The sequence below is a fragment of the Lissotriton helveticus genome, chromosome 12, assembly GCF_964261635.1.
Source record: "Lissotriton helveticus chromosome 12, aLisHel1.1, whole genome shotgun sequence".
Taxonomy (NCBI): domain Eukaryota; kingdom Metazoa; phylum Chordata; class Amphibia; order Caudata; family Salamandridae; genus Lissotriton; species Lissotriton helveticus.
In genome coordinates this window covers 511,358,015-511,370,003 of record NC_136073.1, presented here as the reverse complement: position 1 = coordinate 511,370,003, position 11,989 = coordinate 511,358,015, and the positions used below count along the sequence as shown (strand labels likewise).

Genomic DNA, 11,989 nt, shown 5'->3' with positions numbered 1-11,989 from the left:
TGACTTCTAACTGGCCAAAAACCCACCCTGCTCAAAATTGTGCGGACAAGTGCAGGAGATGCAAGGGAAAGGACACATAGTCTCCCTCAAGGGACTTGTCAGAGTGTCCCACCCACCCTATCCTGCGGGCCATTCTAAAATCTTGAAAAAGCTCTATTGTCAAACCTGTTTTCCCAGTTAAGTAATGTAGGGATCTATTACGCAGAGTAGACCTGTGTTCAAATTCCCCTTGAAGGGAGCTTGGGGACATTCACCAGGACTACTGTGAGTGGTGTGGCTTCAGGCGGGAGATGAATTACCTTTGATCCCATGGCTTCCCCCCTTGCTACCCTCTGGGGTCCCCTGTTCCATGGTCACCATGTGTACCGGCTGCTGATAGAAATTAGGTGTTGAGTTTGCAGGGCTCAACTGGCCCTTTTGCCGGTTAGAATGAATAGAAACCAGGTGACCTGCCAGGGGCTGAGAGGGAACACCATCATAAACAGTGCAAACTGTATTAAGTTGCAGACTGGCGCTAGTAGGACCCCCTGGGAGAGGAAGAAACTGATTGGGTGCTTTGGTCTAAGAAGATTTACATACAGAGCCCTCTGAGATACTGAATGGGACCCTAGGGGCATATTGAGTAGGGCCTTGGGTCGATACAGGGTTAAGGTTAACAAGACTTTCCAGAGTCACTAGTCTGTCCTCAATTTTAGTGAGTGCGGCTTTTAAGGGGGATACAACCGCCACTAGTGTTTCCTCTAATGTTTGCCAGAACTCTCTCATACCTATGACTGCAGGAACGGAGCTGACCGTCTCTGCAAGGGGAGTGAACTCCGGAAGTGACATTTGTGGGACAGGATTGGTTAAGGGTTCCATGGTATTAGATTGGCTATTGTAGGATTGCCTAGTATTAGCCATTGTTTTCCTTTTCTTTCTGGGACGTTTCAGTCGGGACGGTTGGATCTTTTTGGCTTTCTGGGCCCTTGTAACAACTTTAGGTCTCGCACCCTCCTTGTTTATTGCCTGAGATTCATGCGGGGGAATTGCCACCAGTGGCAGAGATGCACTTGCGGAAGATATCGTACGAGAAGTTGTGAGAGACGTATTAACTTCCTGAGCATGTATGTACGGATGTGGCCTTACTCCTGTAGGTTCAAGAGACAGGCTACGTCCTGTTAATGCTATTTCATGCATTAAAGCTGACTCTGCCTTGTTCAAAAAGGCATCCAAAGTGCCCACCACCCCCTTCCCTGTGAGTGACTTTCTTTTGGCCATGATGTACAACTCCCAATTATACACAAGTATGATAATACCAGTCTGCTGAACCTCACAGTTGTATTGTCCCATCCACTTAATAATACGCTTGGGAAAATAAAACGTGGATATGTGCAACAATGTCTCACCAGTGAGATGTATTGGAAGTCAAATGTCAGCGGGGTGGCCCTGCCCGGCCTCTGATGATCCCTGACGGGCTCAGACGGGCCCGCCCTTGGTCCGGGCTTCGTCCCGCACTCGTCCCGTGCCGCAGGTGGAGAGGCAGCACTTTAAGCGCGGTGGCCACGCCTCACCCTCACTCGCGGCAGCTGAATCAGGAAGGTTGTACTCTGGGAGACAGAGTCCTCTCCCAAAGTGGTGCCGATGTCTGCAGATACTTCCAGCAAGGATATGTTAGCCCTGGGACAGCGTACCACCAGGGTGCCTCCAACACCACGGGAAGAGCAGGAGGCAGCGAAAGGCCAGAAGTCACGCGGGCAGGCAGCAAGGCAGGAAACAAAGGAACCGGAGTTAATCATCACTCCAGTAAATATGAAAGTCTTGGGTATCTTGATCTTGACAAACAGAGTGTGAAACAAATGTGTCCTTGAAACAGAATGCAGGAAATAAAGTTCCAAGGTTTTGCAATTAGTCCGAGCTGAGCCGCTTTAAATGTTCTCTGCGCGTCTTTAGAAGTTACTTTAAATGCATTTAAAGCCTACCGCAATTGTTAGTTGCTGAGTTATCTAAGCTCCAAGCTCCAGGTTTAAATGAACTTTCATTTTACCGTTGTGTCAAAAATAAACACATGCACGATATTTGTCTCAGCGTTGTCAGGTAATCTGCTCTCGGTGTCGGTTTCTTTTCAGGAAGAGAGTCGGATGACGAGTTTCGCCGGAGAACCGGAAGCGGAGTGAAGGAACAGGAGTCCAGTCAGGAATTGGAGACCGGCTGACTGTCTCTTTCACTCCAGCACGACGGACCTATATATCAGATCCCCTATATCTAAAGGGAAAAAGAGTTTCTTGTTGCTTGCTAAAAAAGAAAACACTTGAAAAATGTCAAGACTTTATGGCCCAGATTTTCAAAACTGTCACAAAACCAGCACAGCACTCAAAGTTGCAGGAGAGGGTCATATCTACTATGATATGGTATTATCCTACTCTCTCCCTACTACTAGTGCACAATCAAGCTGCCAAAAGCCACATACACCCCTTTAAGCCATGTGCAAAAGAGTCTCTACGAGTCTGCCCTTCCAGTACACAATACCATGCTTAGACTCATTTGAAAAATGTTCCCTTTGTTGAATGTGTGCTATACAGTGCTGCACACATGCAAAGTGGAAAATGCTCTCAAATGGCAATATTTTTTGGTGTTAAACCCTTTCTACTATTGTTAGCAAAAAGGGTTTTGCATCAGAATCCATCGGTGGTTACATGGGAACACCCATGTATAACCCATGGAATGCCCCTTTGAAGCTGAGGCTGCCTTGCGTTACTTTCAGAGAACTTTCCATTGCAAAACAGGTTTTACGCTGGGAAGTAAAGCTGACTGTAATTGATCTCCTGTATAGTCTTACAAGGTGCTGTTTCAACAAACTCCTATATTGTGCCTAATTTTTTAAGGCTTTCACAGTCATCTGAGTGGTGAAAACCCAGAGCAATATGTTAGTATATCTGCCCTAATGTTTCTCCCATCCTGCATTTTCTTTTCCTATTTTAAAATATAGTTGGTTTGAGAAGCTTGAGTAGGCTTTACCAGTATCATTGCAGTCTTCATTACATAGTAGAGCATACATAGCTAGATACATACCCTCTAGTTCACCACCACTCTCCCTGTTTTTAATCAGGCAGTTTGCCTTCTTGAATAATTTGCTTCTAGGACTAGCTGACCTGTTTTAATCCACTCCCTTCACATCTACACACACTAGGCCTCATACCCCCAGTGCACCCAACGGCAGGAACAAAAGATCCCCGCTAAAGAGCCCCGTACTGGGTGCCGGTCAGGTACTGCAGCGCCGCCCTGACGAGGGGCAGGCTCATATGATGAACCTTGACACCTAGCTTGCTAGGTGTGTGATAGCCCTAGTTCCAAAAGGGGAATTCCTCCCCTTATTGTGAATAGTGTGGGATCATCATCCTATTGTTTGTATCTCACTTTTCATTCACTTTGACTCAGAGGAACTTCATACCCTTCACTGTACTCATGGGGCATGTATGCTGGACCTCTTTAAACTTGCCTCTCCATCCCTCTTGTTTGGGAATATGGCAAAGATTATCCCATAGGTTGTCTTGGGGGTTTAGGTAACCACCAACACGTGTAGGCACTAGCTTTAATCCTACCTGCTTCTACCTTCCTATGTGTGGGAATAGAATATTTCTGAAATCCACCATAATACTATCGCCATAGACAAGAATGCTCTTGCAATAGGGTGGAAGGGACATACGACATGCCTGAGACAGAGTAATCCTTCCACCAAAATGAATATGGCCCTTAGGCCTCTTGAAAGAGACACATTTGACCCAAAGGGCGAGTGCAATTTGCCGCCAAACATAATGGCTACCGTGTTTTCTGCTTCCTTGATTTTCTTTTGGTCCCAGATTGAGCAGGCACCCAAAGGGGGTAGAGGAAGGTGGGAGTTAGGGGGGAGGGGGATCCCGTTGTTTGACATTTGTCTATTTTGTTATAAGAAACATTGCAATGCAGCTGACGAGGGGGAATGTTGACGCCGAGTAAGGAATTGTTTTTTGATATCCTCAACGGCACAAAAAAACTATTTACTAAAATAAATGGATTTTAGAGGATTTGTCATCCTTGTGCTTAAAACTCTTAATAATAGAGAAGATTCAATCTACTCAGTCGATAAAGGGGATTCCCAATGGCGGAGGGCAAACTCCATGACTTTCTGCTCTGTCTTATATGTGTCCTTTTTTTCAAGTCAGGTGGGTCTAATTTCAATGTTTCATTCAATAGGTTCAATGAACAGCCTTGGTTTACATTTATAGATACATGATCCAAAGTGCTAGACTTGGAAAAAGCTAAAAGCATTTGGCGGAACAATCACAGGCTAGGATATGGTTTAATATAGAGGCATACTTAAAAATGTCTCCACGTTTCTGTCTATTACTCACTACAAACATTAGTGAAGCTAAAGGTAGGAAATTATTATTTATGCATTTCTTGTCAAGGTCTGGACTTCCTCTTTCACATAATTGTTCTATAGCTGAGTCTGGTGGCTTAGTGGACTAATGGGTCCACTGGAAGGACAGGTGATTCATCTCATCATCACAAGTTAAAATCCTGCTGGTCCACACAGTCTTTCATCTTACTGAGGTTGATACACTGAGTACCATTGAGTTGGGTAACAATGAACATCTCTTATTCAGTGCCAAGATATCCTTCTGGGTTAATGTGTGGCTTACTAATACACGTCACGTTATAGCTGGTAGTTAGTTGTACACTGTGTTAAAATTAAAATCTTTATTTTCTATGGTGCAACATTAGACTAACATAATATCTTAAAGAAACACCAGGTTCCAAGCCACCATTATGTTCTGACGAACTGAACAAACCAGGTCACAAAAAATGGTATTCATTTTTCTTTGGATCTATAATCCAAGGCAAATTTTTCAACATAACTTTTTCTGCTTAGCACAGAGCAAATACATAGAATATGGATGAACGCTTTTGTTTGTATGAAACGATCCCTGAATGTTTATGTAAGTCAATACCAGAATAATTTACTGAGCACAAGGGAAGATGGAGAGGACAGGTTGATACCACACACACGAAGAGCTACTCAGTGCTTTGCATCCCTGTGGACCTTCTTGATTACTTCAGGCATGAAGGCTTCATTTGAGTAACAACACCCACTATATCTTTTCAACATTCTTATTTGCATTTTGTTTCATGCATTAAGCTGTTGTTTTGTCAAATTTGTAAATGCTGGTAGTTTTTTTTCAGTTGTTGGCATAAGGGACTGTCACCAGCTTCTGTAAGTGGTGCTGTTGCAAAATATGTTTCGAGGACAAATCATGGATTTAGAAAATACAGATTATAGTATGCAAAAGTACAAGGACCCTAAGGGCCTCATTTATGAGAAATGACGCATCGCTGCCTGAAAGCAGCGATGCGCCACTTCTCAGTGCACACTCCTTGCGACATACCTGATGCGTCATATTTAATGTATGACGCATCATGTCGCAACGAGTTACAGATACGTCAGTATTTCTGACGTATCTGTAAGCGCAAAAGTGAAGCATTGCTGCAGTGTGTCACACAAGTGATGCAACTCCAGCAATGCGTCCTTTCACATGGAGCAAGCCCCATGTGAAAGGGCCTGCGTCTGTCTTACGCCTGCTGTCAGGCAGGCGCAAGATTTTGACGCAACGGTGTCCTAGAAGTGACGGAGTGAAATCTCATAGATTTCACTGCGTCACTTCTACGAGGCTTTATGCGGGGGAACGGCCCCCTGCATACATTACACCTGACACAGGTATAATGTAGTGCAGGGGTTTACAAAGTGACGCATCTGCTTAGATGCGTCACTTTGAAAACAGTGCGCAACAGGAGGCATGTTTTACGCCGCCGATGCGTCACAAAAAATTGACGCAGCGGAAGAGCAAAACTGACGCAAGGCCTCATAAATGAGGCCCTAAGAGATTAGGATCCAATGAGCACGAGGTCCAGCGAAGGGAAAATGTCAGTCACTGCCAGATTTACTCACCCAAAAAGTCCATTAATCACAGTAAAGATAAAATATAAAATGTATATATGAAAAACATTACAAGTAAAATAAAGCTGAACAATTGATACAAATACGCCCAACTCTTTCACGTTATAATGCTTAATTGTGCCAAGTTTATTTTCAGCTAGATTGTTTAAAAGAACAATACATTCAAAGATAGAAAACTAAATATCAATCTGCAGTAGTTGTTTCATTCCTGGATCTTTGTGTACTAGTTAGGGGATCTTTCAAATGGGTCAAAGGGTAGAAGTTTACCCCTGGCAGGTTCTCCTCACCCTAATACATGCACTTTCACTGATTGGCTTGAAACATTATGCTAACCGCCAAATACCAAAATTTTTCAAGTTAAAGACAATTGAAGTGCAAATATTTTGTATACGTCTCATGATCCAACAGACCAAAAACATATAATATGAGGTGACATCTAATTAGCAATTAAGCCTTAATTTTCTCAATTACCACCCTAGTAATTCTCGCCATGGTGGCAATATAGTGGCACCTGGAATAGGTAAGGACATAAGAAGGCCAGCTTGCATTGTATGAATCCTTCATTTTTTTAAATACGGAAAATAAAGTTATCATATATTTAATAAACGAGGTTAAAAATGGCAAAATGTCAGTTTTAAAAAACAAAATGCGTTCTCGCAGCCTTATGTTTCGTATTACCTTTAGATACCCAGTCCAGAAGAATTGCTAATTCTAAACCGGATTAGCAAATAGATATTATTACCTAATAATATTAGTCCTCATTTCTTAGTGGACCTTCATGGTCCGGCTCGTCATGGGGTGGATGCTCCACACCACAGGAGATGCTGGAACCCCTGTTAACTTCAGGAGTGGGCAAATCCAGCCCATTTCTGGGCCATTCATAACAAGGGCCCTATTGTTCAATTTCAACTATGTGACTAGCACAAAAAGGTCACAATCAATGTCATTATTACAATTGTGACTTCCGTTCAAATGACCATTCTGCTAATGATTATATGAACAACAGTGAGTGGTTTAATTTACAAACAAATAACACTACATATAACCACTATCCTGTGTAAAAGAAATCCTTAGGCAATAAACTCTATTTTGAAAAGTTTATCTAAATGGTGTTGCCAAAAATGCATAATGTATAATGTAAAATGTGTTTTACAGTGTGCAGTAAAATAAAATTGTTTTTATCTGCTGGACTTTTCGTCAAGGACGTAACTGGGTTAAGGATCGAGTTATGTTTTTATATTTTAGTCATTCTCTTTGAAACTAAGCCTAGAATTGTCAAACTATTTCTGTTCTCCTAGGTGCTACTTTAATTGTTATTGATTGAGTTAATGCTCAGAAGCTTAAATCCCTATTTCCACGCCTATGAAAAAATCTTAATGACTTTAGTCGATGATAGGCCTCATAAATAAATTAGCACAATGATATATGCACTGCTGAACCGAGCTCTGACTTGTGCTTTCATGTCAAATACACAGCACTGCACTGTCAGTAACCTTTCTGTGGAGAAGAAAAAGCCATCACAGGGTGCTCGCGTCCCGTTACATTATTAAACTAACGATTTACCATAAATGCATATTCCACTATTGTAATCCAATGGTACTATAGGCAGTGGCATATGAAATAAATTGCAGGCGCGAGCGCATTCTCATTCTGTTGCTCAATAGCTATTATGTGCAAATGAGAAGACCCATATTGTGAAAATAACATGCCAAGCTTATGCTATATATAAGATACTATGTAAATGACTTCCAAGGATACAATTAAGGACATATTTCTACTGAGCATAATTTGCTTTGATGCAACATATATCTGAAGAGTAAAATAAAAATTAATGTTTCCCAAACGGATTAGCTGTTTGCTGTTCCTGGGTGTCTGCTACATTTTATTAACCTGTTTTAACTATAAATGTAGGCTTTTATATGGGATATCTGTCTCCTTCCTCTCGATGGTGTAATGCACCCACTTCTGACATACCATAAACATGTTTTCATTTGATCTGTTAATACATTGAGCGGATTCTTTAAAATTGGTAGGAAATCAGCACCCGAAAGCTTCCTCCCTTATATGGGTAGAGATTTCTGATTGTTTGGAACTGGCAAATACTTTCTAGGTTGAGCCTTCTAACCTGAATCATTCACAGTGTTCCAGGTATACTCTTGGAAAAGGTACAAGAAAAATAAATATTCAGTAGCGTAGCTGGGGTGGGCGGTCTGCCCCGGGCAGCACTCTTCTTGGGGACAGCGTAGGTGAGTCGTGGCTGTTAACTACCACTATCCCCCCTACCCCCTGAACAAGTCGTCTGTCAGTCGCCACCCCTCCTGGACCAAGTCTTCCATCGGCCACCCCCCCTTCTACCCAGGTGGCTGTAGGTCTAGCGACACCACTGTCCGTATGGCACCGAAGGCCAAGAAGGAAGCTGTCCCTGTTAAAACTGAAGCAAAGTCCAAGGCTTTGAAAGCTAAAAAGGCTGTTCTTAAGGGTTTTCACAGTCACAAGAAGAAGAAAATTAGGACAGCCCCCACTTTCAGGAGGCCGAGGACCTTGAGGTTAAGGAGGCAACCGAAGTATCCCAGGAAGAGTGATCCTCGTAGGAACAAACTTGACCATTATGAGATTATTAAGTTCCCTCTTACCACGGAGTCTGCCATGAAGAAGATTGAAGATAACAACACGCTGGTCTTCATTGTGGATGTCAAGGCTAACAAGCACCGGATCAAACAGGCTGTAAATAAGCTTTATGATATTGATGTTGCCAAGGTCAACACCCTGATCAGGCCAGACGGCGAGAAGAAGGCATATGTGCGTCTAGCTCCAGACTATGATGCACTGGATGTAGCCAACAAAATTGGCATAATCTAAGCCTGATCTGTAGACGCCGGACAGTTCAGAATAAAATGTAAAAACCACTGTCCGTATTCATATGCAAAAATATCCACATGCATAGTCTTGCTTGTGAAAAAATATGCAGGAAGTCCAGTTATAAAGCACAATCTAGAATTTTACTTGGGCACAGTATTTCTTCAAACATGCATGGTGTACCACAGTATCGGTAGTACAAACAAGGAGGAGTATAGGGGCATATTTATCAATGTTTTGTGTTGTCTTTCCACCATGCAAGATAAATAAGGCAAGTGCAACGCAAAACATAGATGAGATTTACCAGGACATGCAAGGCCACCTTGTATGGCCCTGTGTGGCTTGGTAAATCTGGAGTAATGCAAGGCAGCACAAGTTGCTGCCTTGCATTACTCTGTCCCAGGGATACATTCTATTGGCTGAGTCTGGGTGTTTCTACACATCTATCCACAGATTTTGGTATATTTTCAGAGATACCATCAGTGGTAAACCTGGCAATGTGTCAAAATGCTACGCCTCTTCAGGGAAGGCAAAATGAGGACATATATGCTTATTTGTCCTTGTTCTTTTCTCTTTCTACATATGAGGCATTCTGTGGCACACAGTAATGAGTAAACAGCCTTAGAGGATTGTTTTTTGCAAGAAGGTGCCCCTTTCTGCACAAAAACAATCCTACCTACAATGTGGGCACCCTTGTACTATGGTGCAAGGGTACCTGTGTTGGCGCTAAGCAGCAATTTGTGCGCCAGAGAAGGCAAGGAGCAGGAATGTGCAGTATAATGCTAAATACAGTGAATTCCTCTCCTCCCCTTTCATGCAGCACAAGGTGGATTGCTGTGTTGCATTGAGTGAATATTTGATAAATATGACCTATAATATTTTGTGAGCAATGGTGAATTTTTATCCACCCATCTTTGCTAGTGTCTCTCACCCTTTGAGCGCTGCGAGGCCCCAGGGCAGTTATGCGCTATACAAATGCAATTTTTCATTTCATTTCATTTCATTTCATTTCATTTCACCCTTCAATTGGTGTAAAACTGGATGCATGAACAAAATAATTTAACACAAATTCTGTGTGTGGAAATTCTACTATTATAAGTAGTGCTATTTACATAGACATAATATTGAGTTGTGGACTACTATAATTTGGCTGTGAATTCTGTGCGTGGAAATTCTGCTATTATAAGTAACGCTATCTACATAGCTATGATAATAAGATCTGGAATACTATGCTGCACAACATTCTGAATCAGAGCAGTAGGCACATAAACAATCATTTAGAAAATATGACGATTTGCAACTTCTATGTGTGCAGCACAATGCAGCACACATAGGAGTTACAAATGACCAGTCTGGATTGTTTATGGTCATCTCTATCAGTTAAACGTAATGTGGCTGGATGCCTGTCAACATAGAAAAATTCTCTAAATCTGTTGATTTCTTGTGAAGCGTTTTGTTTCACAAGCAAATTCCTTTACTAGAGATAACATGTCTGCTATTAATATTGAAGGCTTTAATTACATTGCAGACTTAGACATAATATTGGCTCTTGTTAGAAACTGGGTTTCAGGTTGTCAGAGTATGCATCCTGTACAAGCAGGAACCAAAAAATCCTAATCAGAGTAAGCTAGATGCACACTAAAAGATAACCTGTGTTACCCTCTTAGAGCATGGTACAGAGAAGTCAGGCTTACTCAAAGAGGCAATGTGTAAAGTATTTGTGCAACACATATATACAGTGACACAATGAAAACACCACAAAAAGACTCCACACATGTTTAGAAAAATAGATTATATTCTGAATAAAAGAAGACCAAAACAATAAAAACCGTTGAAGCACACATCAAGATTTGAATTTTAAAAGAATATGCGTAAAAATAGCGCATAGAAGCAATATCGCTTTAGGTGTTACTTGATCCTGGTTGCAACAGCGAGATGCAGCGTGGACCCAGCAGTCAAGGCGATGTGTCGATTTTCTTCACATAGTGGCAGCTTTATGTGGGGGTGTGTTGAGTGAAGTACCAGTTCCAAGTGCGATGGTTCCGAAGGTTCCGATGGTTCTGGGTCTGGGTCCATTTCCAGTGAACCAGGCACAGAAGCAGAGGAGCATGGGTCAATACTTTGATACCCCTGAGTCTCATGCAACAGGAGGCAAGCCAGCAAGCCCTTTGATATCATTTCAGTTCCAGGACAGAGTCCAGCTCTCCCTCAGCAGGGTCATACAGCAGAAGGCAGCAGTCCAGCAGAGTGTCAGTCCTTGATGCAACACAGCAATTTATCTGACTGAGTCCAGTTGTAGGTACAGAAGCGTCTGATTTGGTGGGTCTCAGAGACCCAATAAATATACCAAAAAGTGGCTTTGAAGTGGGGATGACTTCAAAGAAGGGACTTTCAAGTGCACACAGGTACTTTCTTCCCAGTCCTGGCTCCAGACTATTAGTAGGGGGTAATCATCCCTTTGAGTGAAAACAGGACACCGCCTATTCAGGTGTAAGCGTCAGCTCCCTCCTCCCTTCCTGCTCAAGAAGAGCAATCAGAATGCAGATGAGTGTGCAGAGAAATCTAACCTTCCTGCGTTTGTGGCTGTCCAGAGGGAAAGCACAAAGTGTTTCATCGACCACACACATGTATTGGAGATGGGCTGCAGGCACTCAGAGCAGTAAGAGCAAGGAAATGTCCACATTCTAAAAGTAGCATTTCTAAAGTAGTAATGAAAAATCCAACTTTACAAGTATAGCGGATTTATCACTACCATTACAAACATATAAAACATGTAAAATCCTTATTTGCAAAGCGCAAACTATTCACCCTCATGGGTCTCAAGGCGCTGGGTGGCGTCATGGAAATTAAGTGAGCTATTGCCCAGAGTCTCATGGTGCTGGGCTGAGCTGCAGCTGGAGCTGGGGATTGAACCGTGAACCCAGTGCTCTGAAGTCAGTTGCCCTGGCCGCTGCATCACACCTCTCCAACATGATGCAGCTACCCATTTCCAATCAGGAATTATACCTCAAAAGTGTTTTAAGGAATTTCCAATGTTAACCTAAGAGAGGGATAGGCCTCATAGTAGTGAAAAACAAATGTGGGTGTTTGTCATTACCATGACGTGCAAAATTTAAAAGTACATGTCCTACCTTTTACGCACCTGCCCTATGGGATACCTAG

At 42.5% G+C, this 11,989-nt stretch overlaps 1 pseudogene; it reads left to right on the top strand.

Moving 5' to 3' along the window:
• Positions 1 to 8,362: 8,362 nt before the first annotated feature.
• Positions 8,363 to 8,836, top strand: LOC144798647 (large ribosomal subunit protein uL23 pseudogene; annotated as a pseudogene).
• Positions 8,837 to 11,989: the final 3,153 nt, after the last annotated feature.